This window comes from Conger conger, chromosome 18, assembly GCF_963514075.1.
Source record: "Conger conger chromosome 18, fConCon1.1, whole genome shotgun sequence".
In the NCBI taxonomy this organism is placed as follows: Eukaryota; Metazoa; Chordata; class Actinopteri; order Anguilliformes; family Congridae; genus Conger; species Conger conger.
Window position 1 is genome coordinate 32,080,411 of NC_083777.1, and position 20,035 is coordinate 32,100,445.

The 20,035-nt window shown below is 40.2% G+C and overlaps 1 long non-coding RNA gene across 2 annotated transcripts in view; it reads right to left on the reverse strand.

Moving 5' to 3' along the window:
- The window catches only part of LOC133118187 (uncharacterized), a 51,585-nt gene that overhangs the window by 10,260 nt on the left and 21,290 nt on the right, over positions 1-20,035 (reverse strand). For both annotated transcript variants that reach the window (XR_009706378.1, XR_009706379.1), the window contains exon 2: positions 4,305-4,399. This is a non-coding gene — a long non-coding RNA (uncharacterized LOC133118187). The remainder of the gene's footprint in view (positions 1-4,304; positions 4,400-20,035) is intronic.

The window sequence follows — 20,035 nt, forward strand, 5'->3', positions numbered from 1 at the left end:
ACATTGAGTTCAGGAAGCAGATATTTCTAGTATCTTATATGTACAGTGTAGCGCCTGATTATTTGTACTCCAATAATACTTTTTGGACATCAAAACAACTTGTGAGAGTGTTAGAGGGAGGAAAGGCCAGACCAGACCTTTCTGTAACGGTCACAACATCGTCACACTACTGCAGAGAGCAGAGAGCAGAGAGCAGAGAGGAGAGAGCAGAGAGCAGAGAGCAGAGAGCAGAGAGCAGAGATGAGAGAGGAGAGAGGAGAGAGGAGACCATACCTTTCTGTAACGGTCAGCACATCGTCACACTACTGCTGAAGCAGAGGGATGGAGAGAGCAGAGAGCAGAGAGGAGAGGAGAGAGAAGAGATGAGAGAGCAGAGAGCAGAGATGAGAGGAGAGAGCAGATATGAGAGAGGAGAGAGGAGAGAGCAGAGATGAGAGAGGAGAGAGGAGAGAGGAGAGAACAGAGAGGAGAGAGCAGAGAGGAGAGCATTTCTCCATGTCTCCATTCCAAACCCATCTAAAGCGTACAGTGTAATCCATAGAATGCATTTTGCCAACGCACACTGAACTGAAACCATTTGTTTATTGGTCTTTATAGAACAATTTGAGTACAAATGAGTATCAGAAGAGTGAGAGAGTATCACGAGAGTATCACGACAGCTGTTGCATTGTAAAACTGACCATCACTGCATAACCGGCACAGGCGGCCTGTAGCGTAGTGGTAGGTACATGACTGGGAGCCGCAAGGTCAGTGGTTCAAATCCCAGTCTAGCCACCATAAAAAATGTATATATATATCCTTGAGCAAGGCCCTTAACCCCACATTGCTCCCCGGGTGCTGCACTGTGGCTGCCCACTGCTCCAAGTGACTAGGATGGATCAAATGCAGAGGACAAAGTACCCCACAGGGTTCAATAAAGGTATATTATTATTATTATTACATTAACCTTCCTGCTAAGCAATATAATATTGCACATTCCAAACAACATGCTATTAAAGTCCCTGTTCATCCAACCGGTCCAACTCCCCAGAAATCTTTCTGCACAGCAGAACAACATACTGCAGGTCCATCTTAAGCTATATGGAAATATAATATAATGCAACATACGGAATGTAAATATATTATCAAGATCAGAATAAGAAGAACCACAAAAATATGTTTTAAGTGAAACGTTTGCATTTGCAGAAAGCCTTAAAAGACAGGAAATGAAATTGATCAGCCCTAACGCTAACATAAGCCTGCTCTCCTTCAAGGTGTATCAGCACAGGTCTCTGACAACATGCTACAGCCATGTACAATGCCTACTGTATGTCAAACAATGTGCAATGTGCTTGCCACTGGGCAGATTATTTAAGATTTGGACCTTTTCTCAAAGGGCCTGACTCATCCTCTACAGAGCAGGCATGTGCACTGGGCAATACGGCAACACCCCACAGCATGTGAGCTAATATACTAATTATTTCCAGCATTCAATAAATGCACACAAACACAAACATCGAGTGACGATCTGGTATAAACTGAAGGAATCTAGTCCACTTTTGGGAATAATTGTAAAAGGTTTTAATAAAAGCACCACCTGACATACAGTCAGGTCCATAAATATTGACCCAATTCTCATCTTTGTGGCTCTATACACCACCACAATGGATTTGAAATGAAACGAACAAGATGTGCTTTAACTGCAGACTTTCAGCTTTAACTTGAGGGTATTTATATCCAAATCAGGTGAACGGTGTAGGAATTACAACAGTTTCTATATGTGCCTCCCACTTTTTATGGGACCAAAAGTAATGGGACAATTGGCTGCTCAGCTGTTCCATGGCCAGGTGTGTGTTATTCCCTCATTATCTCATTTACAAGGAGCAGATATAAGGTCTAGAGTTCATTCCAAGTGTGCTATTTGCATTTGGAATCTGTTGCTGTCAACTCACAATATGAGATCCAAAGAGCTGTCACTATCAGTGAAGCAAGCCATCATTAGGCTGAAAAATCAAAACAAACCCATCAGAGAGATAGCAAAAACATTAGGTGTGGCCAGATCGAGAATACTCTCCAGGAGGTCGGTGTATGTGTGTCAAAGTCAACAATCAAGAGAAGACTTCACCAGAGTGAATACAGAGGGTTCACCACAAGATGTAAACCATTGGTGAGCCTCAAAAACAGGAAGACCAGAACCAAACAACATCTAAAAAAGCCTTTACAGTTCTGGAACAACATCATATGGACAGATGAGACAAAGATCAACTTGTACCAGAATGATGGGAAGAGAAGAGTATGGAGAAGGAAAGGAACTGCTCATGATCCAAAACATACCACCTCATCAGTGAAGCATGGTGGTGGTAGTGTCATGGCGTGGGCATGTATGGCTGCCAATGGAACTGGTTCCCTTGTATTTATTGATGATGTGACTGCTGACAAAAGCAGCAGGATGAATTCTGAAGTGTTTCGGGCAATATTATCTGCTCATATTCAGCCAAATGCTTCAGAACTCATTGGACGGCACTTCACAGTGCAGATGGACAATGACACGAAGCATACTGCGAAAGCAACCAAAGAGTTTTTTAAGGCAAAGAAGTGGAATGTTATGCAATGGCCAAGTCAATCACCTGACCTGAATCCGATTGAACATGCATTTCACTTGCTGAAGACAAAACTGAAGGGAAAATGCCCCAAGAGCAAGCAGGAACTGAAGACAGTTACAGTAGAGGCCTGGCAGAGCATCACCAGGGATGAAACCCAGCGTCTGGTGATGTCTATGCGTTCCATACTTCAGGCTGTAATTGACTGCAAAGGATTTGCAACCAAGTATTAAAAAGTGAAAGTTTGATTTATGATTGTTAGTTTGTCCCATTACTTTTGGTCCCTTAAAAAAAGTGGGAGGCACATATAGAAACTGTCGTAATTCCTACACCGTTCACCTGATTTGGATGTAAATACCCTCAAATTAAAGCTGAAAGTCTGCAGTTAAAGCATATCTTGTTCATTTAATTTCAAATCCATTGTGGTGGTGTATAGAGCCACAAAGATGAGAATTGTGTCAATGTCCCAATATTTATGGACCTGACTGTATACATTTTTTTACCACTTTTTTTTTTTTTTTACGACATTGGCTAATCTTGAACTGAGTCAAACTGTCTTACCTCATTTGTTACATTGCTGTCTAACTTGCTTTCAGAAACGTATTTGTCTGAAACCACTACTCAGGCCACACAGAATGAACATTCCTTATTAATTTAACGCAGATCAGTTCTGTGATGTTTTCATTCTCAATATGTGCAGGGGCAGATTACTCCCCTGGAAAGAGATGGTGTTTAGTGTTGGTAAATGGTATATGGTATATGTAAATGGTAAATGTAAATGGTATATGGTATATGGTATATGGTATATGGTATAATGTAAATGGTATATGGTATATGGTATATGGTAAATGGTAAATGGTAAATGGTATATGGTATATGGTATATGGTATAATGTAAATGGTATATGGTATATGGTATATGGTTATAATGTAAATGGTATATGGTATATGGTATATGGTAAATGGTAAATGGTAAAAGGTTGGAATTTATAAAGTACCTTTATCCAAAGTGCTGTACAATTGATGCTTCTCATTCACCCATTCATACACACACTCACACACCGACGGCGATTGGCTGCCATGCAAGGCCCCGACCAGCTTGCGGTTGGTGCACTGATCGGCGCAGCTGAATTCAGCACAGAATTCAGACTGAATGCTGAATGAGACCCGGGCATGCTCAGTGTGACAGGTCACACAGCGCTGATCTGAGCATGCTCAGTGTGACAGGTCACACAGCGCTGATCTGGGCATGCTCAGTGTGACAGGTCACACAGCGCTGATCTGAGCATGCTCAGTGTGACAGGTCACACAGCGCTGATCTGAGCATGCTCAGAGTGACAGGTCACACAGCGCTGATCTGGGCATGCTCAGTGTGACAGGTCACACAGCGCTGATCTGGGCATGCTCAGTGTGACAGGTCACACAGCGCTGATCTGGGCATGCTCAGTGTGACAGGTCACACAGCGCTGATCTGGGCATGCTCAGTGTGACAGGTCACACAGCGCTGATCTGGGCATGCTCAGTGTGACAGGTCACACAGCGCTGATCTGAGCATGCTCAGTGTGACAGGTCACACAGCGCTGATCTGGGCATGCTCAGTGTGACAGGTCACACAGCGCTGATCTGGGCATGCTCAGTGTGACAGGTCACACAGCGCTGATCTGGGCATGCTCAGTGGCTGTCATAGGTACAGTAAGGTAATAAAACAACAGAGGAACATACTCACTGTGTCATCGTCACCCCTCCCCCCCCCCCCCACGGTCTCACCGGGGAGTGACGTGCTCCGCCTTCAGTCCCCCTGGTCATCGCTCCGTACAGACACTGCAGAACAGAGACAGACCAATTACATCGCACGGCTTACAATTTTACTAACAATGTATTTATACATGTGGACATTTACTGAACCAATTCAGGCCACGCACTTTAAGGGTTTAACTGCAATGCCCCATCTTGGAATCATACCCTTTAACCCCTTCAGGTGTGAGGTCAGAAACATGCGCATGTCACAGTCGGCGGCCTGTAGCGTAGTGGTTAAGGTAAATGACTGGGACACGCAAGGTTGTTGGTTCTAATCCTGGTGTAGCCACAATAAGATCCGCACAGTCATTGGGCCCTTGAGCAAGGCCCTTAACCCTGCATTGCTCCAGGGGAGGATTGTCTCCTGCTTAGTCTAATCAACTGTACGTCTCTCTGGATAAGAGCGTCTGCCAAATGCCAATAATGTAATGTAACAGTCACTGCTGGCGAGTTGTAGAACACTGACTTGGGAAAACCTGCTCTTCAAAAGGTTAAACACACAACTTATGTGTGACAAGCCCACTTTCCTCAGCATTAAACTTAGACTACGCTTACATTTCAGTCAGCCTTACTGCTGAACGTGCAGCATTGCCCCCGAAGTGAAATTCACGTGCTGTCAAACACACCGGTGGAGAGACACACACGCAGTCATGCCCATGGACATAAACTAGAACTCACAGAGGGGCAGAGCACAGTGACAGTCAGCTAACTGAATTCAGAATCAACATTAACGCCTACTCCGTCAACACCTGCTATTTAACATGCAGCACTGGGCCAAGCAGACACAGAGCCCACACTCTTTAGCAATCGCACATGTAGCAGTACACTGTAATATGTAGCACAACAACATACAGAATAGTACAATGATCCTTGTGATTTGTACCTACAAATGATTGCTTGTGTCACATGCACTGTGTTTCTGAACTGTGTGTACAGTACATGCATGTGTAACTCTGAAGGTTTGCAGAAGGTTTTTAATTCAGACCATGTGCCCCCATGCGCCCCCCCCCCCCCCCCCGTGTGCCCCCCGTGCCCCCCGAACACAGCCTGCTCGTCGGGCTGAGAGGGAGGGGGATATGTTTGAACAAACTGCTGGTAAAATAGATTTAAAAATAGCACCTTCAATGGTAAACAAAGCAGCTTCAAACAGGAAGTGAGCGGCTAATATCAGCGTGCTAGGAGAACGAGCAGCTGAAGAGAACAGCTCAAATCCAGGAAGTAGTTCTCATGGCAAAGACTGAACACCCAGCCCCCGAGGACACAAAAACACACCATAACACACAACAGCACACCATAACACACAACAACACACAACAACACACCATAACACATCATAACACTCATATGCAGCAGTGTGGAGCACAGGGATGTGCAGGCTTGGTTCTAATAGAGACCTGAAGTGTTCAGATTGTAATCCATGTTGCTATCCAAAAAAATAAACAAACATGTAGGAAAACAAAAGGCACCAAGCCAAAAATATCAAAGAATAGGAGTCAGACATAGTACCCAAAATGTACAGTAACATCGATGAGACTGTGGGGCTTTAGAAACAGCATGAACTAACTTCTTCCCAGCTCACCTGTTTGTTTTTTATTTTGTTTGCACATAAAAAAAATACATATTACCCTGACTCAAATAGAAGGAATTATTATTATTATTATTATTATTATTATTATTATTATTATTACAACACACTAAGAGAGGAAAATAAAACACAATAGCTTGGGCCTGATGTTTTATATAAATTACCTAACAAAGGAATACTTCTAGCAGCTCAAAATAAAGACCATAAAAATATAGGGCAGTGTAAATATATTCTTCACACCTTGATATTTTGAAGAGAATGTTGCATAAAAATAATCTACAAATATGGGGCCACTTTCAAAAAGACACCAATATCTTGGTGAAAAGGGAGCGATAAAAACAGGGTTTTTTTAAGGCATTAGTTGTTTGCTGAAAGGTTAAAGATTTTCCTATCGAAACTTGAGTGGGTTGTGAAAGAACATTTTCATCAGGCAAATTTCCCCTCACGGCTGTAATATTATCGCCCAAACCATCACAGTTTCACAATGACTTTTCTCTATTTATATAAAAAACAACCATTAAATACAAACAGCAAAATAAGGATTGCATCTCCATAATTAAAACAGCATTTATGCTGGGGCAGAAAGATAGGTAGCCTTTTCAAACAAAGCTGAAACATATCTGGGGAGACACAGGAGGCTTTAATATAAAACAGCATACAACAGATCTTTAATCAATTTTATTTTATGCACCAATAGATATTATTATGCATTATAAAATATATTATTCTTGTGAAAGCATAACCTGTACAAGGCTGACCCAATACTTGCACATTCTATGCAAAGAACAAAAAAAAAAAAAAGAAAAACACCTGAAAAGATCCACAAAATTTCAACCTTTCAACCATGACACTGTGGAGGAAAGGAGACGGTGCTTATCGAACGAGAAACACGGTTTACTACGCATTTTTCTATTATCAAAATTAGTCACAGGCGACTCTGCAGATTGGCGAGTTCTTTGATGGGCTCCGTGGTTAAACAAAGAGCCGGTTTGAGAAGACTAGTCTCATTTTTCACCTCACACTGCTCAGCTACAAAAAGCCCAGCCGAATAAAGTTCACTCAGTGCCACCACTGAGGTCCTTTTGTACAGAAAATTTAAGTCCAAACAAATCACATTCAAGTGAAATTCAGGAGGAGAAATTACAAGGCAGAAATTATTTAGAAAGGTGAAGCGCAGAAAATACCGTGAATTTGCAATGAGGCATCAGGGTATTTTCTATCTTTCTATTATCTTTGCAGTTTAGAGATAATTGGACAGAAGGTAAATTAAGAGATGGTTGGTATTTGACAAAGGCAGATAACGGTCCGATAGAGACGATCCTCCCACACATTGGCAACCTAAATGATCAATACTGAAACTCGAACTCGAACGCACAAAAAAAAAAGAATTAATTATACCACAACGTATTTTTCACAAGTCTTGTACAGCCTCCGCAAAGTCGAGTCAATGTAAACAAAAGCTAGGACCTTAACTGTCCCTCTCTAAACTTTTAACTTTTAAAAACAATCACGCTGCTTCTCAACACTGAAAAAGAACATTCAATTTCCCAGTATGTATTTCATATTAAAGAGGCAAATTAACACAAGCATATATATACATAAACATAAAAATAACCAATTTTACTATGAAATATGTACAATTGTAATACAAATCCCATCACCAGACACAGTTTTGTGCTATATACTGTATATATACATTCTTAATAATTTAACTGGACCCTATAAATGGATGGACATGCATGCATACATACAGCAATATTAGGAATGATACTGGAATATTTTTAAGTGGATTGTTTCACCATATTTTATTGAAAATATATAGTATTTAAAAATTAAAATGAGAAAAATATTGAGTATGTGTGTGAAGAGCACTCTTTAATGTGCAGACCCTTTGTGAGTAAGACATGGCAGAACCATGACAGATTCTGAAACTAATCCACATCATTTGCTATTTGTTAAAACTCGCTCTGACGCAATAAACCCCAGGCCTCCTACATCAAACGACATTGTCCTACACATTATTTCACAGGGAGAAGCACAAACACACAAGCAAGTGCTGAATAAACCAAAGTAGAAAAACGTTCAGCTGAATGACAAACATGAAACAGCCCATCAAGAGTCACACACACTTTTCTGTGGCTCTCAAATAAATCGACCTCGAGACCACAAAGCAAGAAGCACAAAATAGAAACACAAAACTATTGGTACCAAAATGGAAGAAAAACAAGATCCCAGCTAATGCCAATGTTTTGTTATTGTCAATGTGCCAACCAAAAATTACACCTTGCACATTATTCTGTACAACCAGCTGAGATAAAACCAAAGGGCAGATAGACCACCCGGCTGATAGACCAACCGGCTGATAGACCGACCAGAAGAGAGACTAAACAGCAGAGAGACTAAACAGCAGGGAGGCATACAGGGAGAGGGGTTGCAAATTAGATCTAACTAGAAACCCAATCTGTAGTGCATCAGGTGCTTGTTTTGTAAACCTGAAACGATGTGAAGTGTATCGTCCCGGATAAATAAACAAATAAATAAAGTTAGCATACAAACCAGGCTGCCTGTGCAGTTGTTTTTTTGGGCAGACTAAGGACCAATGAGAGGCCTTCTGGTGTTCCCCGGCAGCTCGGTGCACGTTAGCACGTTAGCCTCTCTGGGCGAACCACAGGTGGGTGTCTGACTCAGAGACAGACAGACAGCCGTTACCATGGTGCGCTGTCACGGTAACACAGCGACTTCCACGCAGGGCTGATAGACTCAGTCACCCTGTGACCCCGGCCCAACCGCTTCGTACTGTAGTTACGCCTCAGAACTTTTCGGTTTCTCAGTTCAAATACATTTCATCATAACTTGTTTAAACAATCTGGAAGGATGAATTTGGTTTTAATCTCTGCGAAACACTGGGATTTTATAATTTACTACGGGACACATGCATTAACATTTCCCTGCTCCTTAGCCCTTTTTTTAAAAAGGGGGAGGTGGAGGTTATCATATCTGAGAGCCATTACCATAAAGCTAGGACAAAAAAAATGAAATCGGCAGGTCTGTCATATGAACACCCATAACAACTTTCTGTACAGGCCAAATCAGAATTTCAAAACTAAAAGCACAAGCATTATGACTCTTTGTACAATGCAATCATGTCAACACTATACAACCCTAACTATACATAGGTGTATTAACATTTTTATTAATGCATTTGTCATTTATAAATAATGATAGGCTCATGGGGCTGAACTCTCGTCTCAGAGCAGAACCCATCCATTTACCGGCCATTGTTTTACATGTCACAGGGGATGGTCCATTTCAAATGTAGGCAGCAACAATACAGCTGCATTCAAATAAATAGCAGTGCGTTAAAAAAAAGTGAATAAAGTGCAACTATTTTTTAATCGCTTTTAGTTCCATATTTCAAATGTAGTGGAAACATTACACATTCAATTCCAAATCAAATTTTTATCAAGTCTGTGTTGTTCTTTTACAGGAAGCATAGAAAAGGAATATTAATCTGTTAAAACAATCATTTTTCTCTTCAAACTCAAACATTACTGTATAAACTGAAGCTATTTTTCAAGATGTAACTTCACTTTAAAGTACTGAAGTAATATTTAGTTGCATAATCATTGTTTTTGCTTTTGTTTCATAACTGCTGCGCATCTGCGTTGCATCGAGTCAACCAACTTCTGACACCTAGAAACAGGTATTTCAGCCCGGGATGAACTAAAAACATTCCACAGTTTTTGGGTTTTGCTTCAGAAACTGCATTTTTAATGTCACCCCACACGTTTTCAATGGGGTTGAGCTGGCCACTCCATTACCTCAATCCTTTTTGTCTGGAACCAAGATGTTGCTCGTTTACTCGTGTGTTTGCGGTCGTTGTCTTGTTGAAACACCCATTTCAGGGGCATTTCCTCTTCGGCATACGGCAACATTTTGATGTATTCAAACTGATCCATGATCGCTGGTATACAAACCCAACACTGTCGTATGAAAAACATCCCCACACCATGATTATTATGCCACCATGCTTCACTGTCTTCACTGTGGCTTGAATTCAGTCCCAGGGGGCCGTGTGACGTACTGTCGACGACCACTAGACCCGAAAAGAACAATTTGACTCTCATCAGTCCAAAGAATTTTACACTATTTTTATTTGGGCCAATCAATGTGTTCCTTGGCAAATTTTAACCGATTCTGCACATGCCATTTTTTTCAACAATGGTGCTTTACGGGGGCTTCTTGCTGATAGCTTAGCTTTGATCACACGTCTTCTTACAGGTAATTGTAGATCATCTATGATCTTTCTGGAGCTGATGAATGGCTGAATCTTTGACATTCTGACTATTCTTCGATCAGTTTTAACAGTAGTTGCGCGTTTTCCTCCACTTGTTTCGGTTTTTGTTGCCATTTTAAAGCATTTGAGATCATTTTAGTTGAGCACCTATAATTTGCTACACTTCTTTATACGTTTTCCCCTCTCCAATCAAGTCTTTAATCAAATGACGTTGTTCCTCCGAACAATGTTCGAATAGGCGCATTTTACTTAGCAATTCAGAAGGAAATATAGTTTATAACAATGTGTGAAACATTTGCTTCCCTTCTTCCTTAATAAAGGACAATTAATTACACCTCTTTTTTCACAAATTGAATGAATTCTCTAATTAAACTCCACACTGCTATTATTTTGAACACGTCCCTTTCAATGAATGAGACAATTACTCAGAACAAGTGGCGTGCATGTCATGACAGTTGGGTCTGTTGTTTTACTATTACACTACTACAAGTAAAGTATTTGCAATGCAGAAATATCACTACTACTAATAACAGTAGTTCATCAGGTTGCTGCAATTGTTTTAACACAACTGTATGACTGGCTATAGTTTCTGGTTGTAAAGCAGCGGAAAATATGACTCTATATTGTAATATTTCAGGTTAGCTGACAGGATGTTCAACAAAGGTTCCAAGAAGATAGATAAAGAATCCTTCAAGTAGAACAAAATCGGCCTTTATGCCGAAAACAAAACTGAAAAGGGCCTGTGGTTTCACAGAGACGGGGGTATTCAGTATTAATACAAGCCCAGCAATACAGCGCACGACTGCTGACACCGAGGCTGTCCCATAGCTTTCATGCATGCCATCTGCTGAGTCAGAGCACACCCGTCGCCCCTCCAGCCCGTCTGAGACGCAGGTCAGCGGGCACACAGGCTCCGACGGTCCATTTCAGTTCGTATCAATTCAGGGAGGAAACTGAGATTTAGTTACGGATGTGAAAAAGGGTCCATACTCTTCTATGAGGCTGTTTTTATATTAACGACCTGAACGTCAAAACATGCCCTGGGTTGAGTGAAGCAGAACTCTGTCTCCCATTCGGAACTGGGTCAAATGAGTTCCACGCTTTACTGGGCTTGTCGGGTGTATTGGAGCTGGACATACTCTCCAAAAGGTGCAAACCCTGCCCTCTGGTCCTCTTGTTGGGCTCAGTTGTGCATTTGACCCTGCTCTCAGCTGCACACCAGGCTTCCATAACTTGTTTAAACAATCTGGAAGGACACATTTTGTTTTAATCTTTGCAAAACACTGGGATTTTATTTTTTACTATGGGACACATTTCACTGTTCTTTAGCAACATCTACTAAAGGTCAAAGGTCAGCGGTGACCATTAGAATTTGCCACTGAGCGGCTGTTCTTACCCAGTGTTTGATATCTTTTCATATCAGATTTGACGAATTAAAATGAGAACTTCATCCTCACATACACAAAAGAAAAAATATTCTCAGCAGGACAGTAAAGATGCTTACATTGGGCTGGTAACAGATATTAAACTACATTTGTAAATTTGTTAGGCTTATAAGTCATACACATATTTATTTAACTGGAGCACATCAACAGCGAACAGAGAGAAAGCCCATAGCTTCAAGTTTAAATGCAAACCAATGGACCCACAAGTCAATGCAAGCTACCCAACCACAGCTCTGCTGTTGAGAGAAAAGCATTTTTAATAAGCATAAAATTTCACTTTTCAAATAGTTTAGTACGGAGGTTGACTAAAATATCACCCTCAGATTCATGCTTTTGGAAACTTTGGTTTCATAGTTCTGGAGTTACATAACGCTCTTGTCAGTTTAGTGTTCTGCACCCTACCATGTATGACACATTTTAATCTCAGTATGTTCTGGGATAAAAATGCTTAACCGCACATAACATGAACAATTTCTTTAGGCTGTCGACAAACAACCATTTTGATACGATTCAGTTCATACACAAAATTAGCCTGAAACATTACACAACCATGAATTTGCCTATTATTTTATCTTGACTTGGTATGAATTATTATTTACTTATTTATTCATTACTGTTCTGTGAATCACTATCAAGCCAGGACATAAACATGTGTCATATGAAAGCTCTGCCATTTAAAACCCACAGGCCAAATTATAATTCCAAAGCTAAAATCAGAAGCATTAAATATAATTATTAATAAAACTGTATAATGTCTCAAACGACTGAACGAGCAGATTGACCTTACAGCCACACAGTCATCAGGTCTCCGCTTGTAGAGAATCCAGTGAAAATATGTTCTGCACATAGAGGAGCATTTCTATCCCATCAGTGTATGTGTGTGTGTGTGTGTGTGTGTGTGTCTGTGTCTGTGTGCATGAGAGTGTGTGTGTGTGTGTGTGTGTGTGTGTGTGTGCGCATAGTGCAGGTCATGTCCAGTTCTGGGATCAGAGACACTGCCTGCTCTCCATTTGTCCTGTCACTGTGAGGCCAGGTATCAAAACAAACTTTCATGTGCAAAGGAATTGCTGTGTTTTTCCACACTGGCGGGTGCACACACAAACACACGCACACGCACACGCACACGCACACGCACACGCACACGCACACGCACACGCACACGCACACGCACACACACACGCACACACACACACACACACACGTACACACACACACATGCACACGCACACACACTCAAAATCCTGCCCACATCCTATAGGATCAGGACAGTGCTAACAAGGATCTCCAGTCATATCTACATATATACATGGCACAAAAACACCACAGCCAGGCACACAAAGGATACTTCTTCAATCCATATTCACTGTAATGATACAGCAAGGTGTCTAAATTAAATATGAAATAATACATGTATATGTATTATTTAATATTTGAATATACATATACACACACACACACACACACACATATATATATATATAGGAATCTCACGGCACAGCTCTGCTTCAAATACGAGACCATAAAATGCGAGAAAACATAATCCAACTGCACATCTTCAGAGAAAGAAAATCCTCGAAGAAAAGGCTTCAATCGACAGTATTTGTACGGCATATTCACCGACCCCATTTCCAGCGCCGCTCGGGTGTCGTCTCTAAGCGGCGTTACAGAGAGGAAGGAGCGCGTTCATAATGTATGCGCATCGGCTGCCACTTTCGAATATTCTCTGTGACAGAGAACGCTTATTTCAACCCTGACTGCTCTCTCATTTTTCCCACTGACTAAGACTGAAATAAGTGAAAAGGATAAGTATCTCTTTTTGTCTAAGAAAACCACAGGCGTTGGAGCCGCGGTGGAAGAGTGAATCATGCGAAAGGGCCGCGCGCGCGTCGCCATCCAACGCACTCACAGCAGAAAGGTTTCCGATGCTTTTTAAACATTTTCAAACGAATTACAGTTTGGTTTCAAAATGTGTGTTGTAGTCTAGGCCATGGCCGAATCTAGTAATAACTACCGGTACGCGCGGGGTGAGTTGTTTAAGAGAGGTTATGTCATATTTTAATTTCTTAATTCTTAGAAGTATAATTTTAATATATACAAAATAACAATCTTTGTGACTGGTGTTCTTTGCGCGTTTAGTAGGTCATAGGCCTACACACTTCTGCTGAACGGTTAGGGTGTGGGCCGGCGCCGTGCCTAGCGTGGAGGTGGGCAGCTAGAGCACTCAGAAAAATCATTATCAGAAGTTCTGAATCTGTCACCGTGGGAGTATAAACCAAATTATTACACCAAACTAGGGTTGACGCAGTTCGGTCTGTATGTAGTGCTATATTGAAATAGGTTCCAAATAAAAACTTAATTGAAGTAGTGTGCATGTATATAAAATATAGGCCTACAGTAGGCTACATGAATTTCTGCTTTTTCATAAATAAAAGTATGAATGTGTCACTTGCACACCGGCGTGCAGGAATTAAAAAAGGATATTTCCCCAACTCGAAAACAGTCTAGCCTACAAAAAATATTTTCTAGTCATTATCTAGTCTTGATGACTAAAAACTGAAATGCAATTAAAATTAAGGACTTTCAGCGCCTCAAAAGTCTCGTATGCACATACACGTGAACGTTAGAAAAACACATCCCTCTCCAAAAGCCCACAAATGTCACGAGAAAAGATGCACGTCTATTATTATCATCACACCCGTATCATACAGGAAGTCTCCTGCGCGAGCCCTGACATTTAATCAATTGTTTGTTCAGAAACCAGTATTAATAAACACGGTGAAACTGCAGATTCAGATGATTCCCACAGGTGCGTGCCTCGTCGCTGCTGAACCACGGCCGAAAAGAGAAAGCAGAAAGCAGATATATCAGGAGATTTACTGAGTTACTAATCACCCACCAAACAAGCCGATTTCCATGTTTAAACAGTAAACACCTACATTTTTTTTAACATATATGTTTTGACAATTATACAATGACAATTGACAATTATATCGACCTTTCACGTGTTTGATATTTGTTAGAATTTACAACGGTGACATATTTAAGATAAGACGCAAATCTGTTATTCAGCACATATTTTTTTTGTTGAAATCCTGTCGTCTGGAATAGTCTATTATGCAGGATACCGAATCACAATTCCAACAGAATTTGTATACATGCATAAATTCCATTTAATAAATTCAAACATATTGTCCATTAAGTGTACATTCTGTGCCATTGTCTGTCAAAATGTAATTTAATTTAGTTTCCAGAATAACACATTGACACAATGCATATAATACCAGCTGTCTGCATATGTAATATGATGCATATGATAATGCGTCTGATTCCAGTTTAGAGCGGAGGGCAACTGGAGATGAGAACAGATTAATGAATTACAATTATTGAGAAAATCTCACTTTACTCCTGAACATAAAAATCTGATGATATAAAGAACACTTTTCCACTCATTTCAAAGAGACGAATGATATCATACAACTTCAAGTAACAAATAAGGTACAAATAATTTTTCATTACTAGACTGAGGTAGCAGGCCCTGTAGTTTTAATATCTAAAATAAAGTATAAATATTTATATTCCTAGCCCATGTCACCGTATTCAAATCAGAAAATTTTATAGCAACTTTTTTTCAGGTCAGTATAAAATGGCAGATTTTATCAGCAGGCCTATTTAATCAAAATACCGCAGCAGAATCAAAAACATTACACAGAATCAAAACAAAACTGCAAGGCATTACAGAATAAATGTGCACAATATTTCATTTGGACAGAGACTGAAATAAAAGGAAAAGGCTATGTTTTATATAGTAATTCTGTAACATTACTATATTAATTAGATGAATGTGTCTGGACCTGTATTTTGAGATGATTTTGAATTTTAAGGTATTGAAGAGATACTCTCTTGAAATGTACCGGCAGGCAACAATCTAAAAGGTAAATATCTGAGTGTAATGTATGCTTCAGAATTTTTTTTGAACATGAATTATTGCAAATGAGTGATTGTTTACAAGGTGCAATTATCAAATTATCAAAGCCTTTTACATCTGGGGCAATCATCTTCTCACTTCTAAACATGCCAAACATTCTGTAAAATAAGTTCTATAAAATGAACACTTACTTTTTTTATTTAGTCACTGAGCCCAGTACTATTCTTACAGTTATGTAACAATGTATTGTGCCCTGAAATAATGCCATGTTCTGGAACGATGTTATCTTTAGGTTAAATATGGTAAATGGTCAATGGTATGCATATTATTGTGTTTACTGTATATATAGAATATCTAGAATAAGGCAATTTACATTCCATGCAACATGAATATGTTGTGTGCAAATATATACATACACCATTTCTACATCACAACACGTTGTGGTCTGGGCACTTTAATGTGCGATTTTAGCACTACACACACACACACACACACATTAGGTAAACTGCTACACATTAAACTATGGTACACAAAGTAAATATTGGATCAGATTAAATTTTCACGGGTATCACAACTCCTTCGGTCTGCTTTTCGATGGTGGCAGAAACTGGAACAAAGAGAGTAGGTGGTAATGCAGACTTGTTTTCTTGCATGAAAAAGTCAAATGTCAGTCCAAAAACAGACGAAGCGCGCCCAAATACCAGGCCATCTCACCTCCTTCGTCAGGCAAATAGGACACCTTATTTCTGGCGATATGCGGTTCTACGTGGTAAACAAAGCCGCATGATTAAAAAAAAAAAAAAAAAAAAAAAAAAACAACGTTTTGCGACTATATTTCATGCCGTTCGCTCATGAAGACAAATGCCCAACCACCGTTTACTCATTTCTTTAATCAGATTGCCCCCTGCCGGTGGTACATGGGTATCACAGCTCTCGGTGAACACGCTGGTTTCACACGGTCACGTATGGGCGTCCAGACTCGGTTCGACATGAATACCCCAATTAATTTCACTGCAAACATCTATGGCACGAAAGCAGATTTCATAACACATCGAAAGTACACTGATGAGTTCTAAGTGACAGAATTGAATGAACAACGTGTAGACTAGGCTACCCAACACCACCAAAAGAACAACAACAACAAAAAAAAAGGCACAAGTTACCTAGAAATGAGTCTTTTAAAGCGAGTCATACTCTGTCTGACAGGTTGGCTAAAGCAAACTCAACAATTTAGTGATAATATATCTGTAGTAAAAATAAAAAAAATAGATGACCAAACACTACTCACACATGCCTAGCTCAATGAATCACACACACTTTGATCTTATGTGTGGTAGAAATTTAAGTCTGGGCTTGCCCCGGTATTTAATTAAAACAACAGAGCACAGGAGTTTAACATGGAGGCTCTGCTTTGTCCAGTCTTGTGAATTAGGATTACAACAGATAAATATTTTTTTTTTTTTTTAATATATTTTTACCAACCTATTTTCTTATTCTTTGCACAGCAAATGCTCCTATTACTTATTAATTGTTACGGATGTTTATTGCACCATGTTACAGCAACATCTCACTCATACATGTTATGAGCACATGAGAAATAACGTGTGGAATCAGACCTTTCCAAACGTCCCACGACTATGAGCCCAGGAGCATTCTGGGCCAGGGGAGGCCTCCCATCAGGCAGTAAATAAATAATGAATAAAACACAGTATGAGTAACACCCATGAATAATTACAGAAGAAAAGGCTGCAGAGTGCACTGGCTGCTTTCAGAGATGAGTGAGCACCTCATTCCTGTCAATCACGAGCGTCCCGCCCACCCACGCAGTCTCACTCTCGCCCACGCGCGCATTGATGAGAACCCCCCTGCTCCCCTCTGCTCCCCTCTGCTCCCCTCTGCTCCCCTCTGCTCCCCTCTGCTCCCCTCTGCTCCCCTCTGCTCCCCTCAGCACCGTCAGGTCCCCTGAGCTCCCTGAGATTTGGATTTGGGGGCCAGAGTTGAAGAAACCTTCCGTAGAAGAACCCTTTTTAGTTCTTTGTGGAACCCTCGATCATAAGTGTGAAGTGTGGAAGCTTCCAGACAAAGAACCCTTGTACTAGACAGAATCAGAGGGTTCCTGTCCTGAGTGTGCTGGCTGGGGCACGGTGTAGTACACTTATGTACACACTGACTTTAACACTGAGTACCAGAGTACAGAGGAAATCTTTCTACAATATATATTCTGCTGAAGAAGTATACCGTGGAGATATCACATAGCATATCGACGGTGGGGATACAGTAGGGGAGGAATTACGACATCACAATAAACACTGACCCTGCCACACAGGTGAACTATGACCTAATGTAGAAATATCATGGAGAATAAACATGATTGTTTCTACATGAGCAAACCATTTATTTTTTCACTCCAATATGAACTGCCATTAACTAATGTGGTTAACACAAACTAATGATGCACAAATACATAAAGCTGTACAAATTAACTTCCCTGTAATTAGTTTATTAATGAGTTAATGCCAATCCATAGCATTATTGTAATGAACTGCTACCAGTTCTAGTCTGTTTTCCAATACCGAGAGGGGCAGCCTTCAGCTCACACTTGCAGGCGAGTACGACACACATTTTGAGCGGGGAGCCACTGTGCAGTCTCAGCAAACATGGCTCTTACCCCACACACCGCACCACACACATGAAGCAGTGCGTCCCGTTGACTCATTGTACACAATGTTCCAATACCGTGTGAGACATATAGCTCGCTCAAGTATACCTGAAGTATACTTCACTGTACTTGAAGTAGAATAATTATATAATTATGGTTTAAACACTATCCTAATCACACTCATTCAAATTCATAGCAAGCACTGGATTATGGACAGCACGAATATAAAAGCTTCGATACAATAGTTCCTGCTATATTTTGCAGTATGATGAGAGGGGGGGAAAATTCATTTTAAAAAATCACTAAAGCCAGATTTCTCAAAACTCAGTTTTGCAAAATATCCCCAGAAACATTTCCTTAATCTCGCAAAGTGATACCTAATGTTGTAGTTCTCATTCTGTACTTCTGTATTCAATACCTCACAGAAAGACAAGTAAATTCGTTTTATATTATTTTTTTACATTTTATATTTCTGTAGTACTTGTGAGTCCAAAATAAAAGTAAACACTGTACAGTCTGAAGGAAAACAAAATTTTTCAACCCTCATGTTTCCTGGAGAATCATATGTGTGCATTTTTTATGTGCAGACACACTCAAACCCAGCTCACATGATTGAATAAAATCATCCAAAAGATTCAAACAGTGCAGATTCTGATTTGCATAATGAAATTGGCAGAAATGACTAAATAAGGGGGGGGGGGGGGGGCGTCAGAATCTGCCATCTAAGAATACAACAGTACCCGTAAATAAGGTGTTTATGCATCTGTTTATGGCACACAAGAATAATGCCAGGAAAATAAAGTACAAACCCATTACTTACTACACGTAGTACAGCTGGGTCATGTACTGACTACTTAGTACAGCATCTCCGCTACTGTAAGAACATACCGAAATATAACACAGTCAAATATGTAGCAATGTTCTTTAAGGAAACATTATTTTAAGTGTACGAGTTCAGAAATAACATGTAAATGAACTCCAGGGAAAGGCCAAACAGTATCAACTTCCCCCTTTGGCCCACTGTTCTCCAACGCCTTTCTGAAAACCGACCATAATTTCAAATAAACATACGAAACAGCCATTATATCACTGCTACATGCGTGTCAATGTGTCTGTGCATAAATAACAATGTGTTAAATCTCAATGAATGATCATGTATTTTAAACAACATAGCATTGTGGTGTTGAGCAATTTAACACAAGACAGTGCATACAGGAAATAACACTGAATATTGATGTCCGGTGTTCAGTATTACAAAATCATCTTCATTTGATCTCTACAAGTGTTTCCAGTTAATAAATAGCTACATAAATTTATTTAAAGGTTGTGCCATTTTCTTTTCCAGATATTTGCACCCTGACATACATCAAATTAATAGTAGTAACATTTTGGGGGTGAATTTAAGATTATCTGGTGTATATAACAAGTTAAGTAATTGTTTTTCAAATACATATTAGACCCAGATGTGTCGGACACAGAAGTCTGATACAGCACTGTTCTCTGAGTTCAGCAAACTCAGATGTTCTCAGAGGAGGAGAGAGCATCAATACTCACACACTATGTCCTTTTCAAAGAGAGAGCATCAATACTCACACACTATGTCCTTTTCAAAGAGAGAGCATCAATACTCACACACTATGTCCTTTTCAAAGAGAGAGCATCGATACTCACACACTATGTCCTTTTCAAAGAGAGAGCATCAATACTCACACACTATGTCCTTTTCAAAGAGAGAGCATCAATACTCAC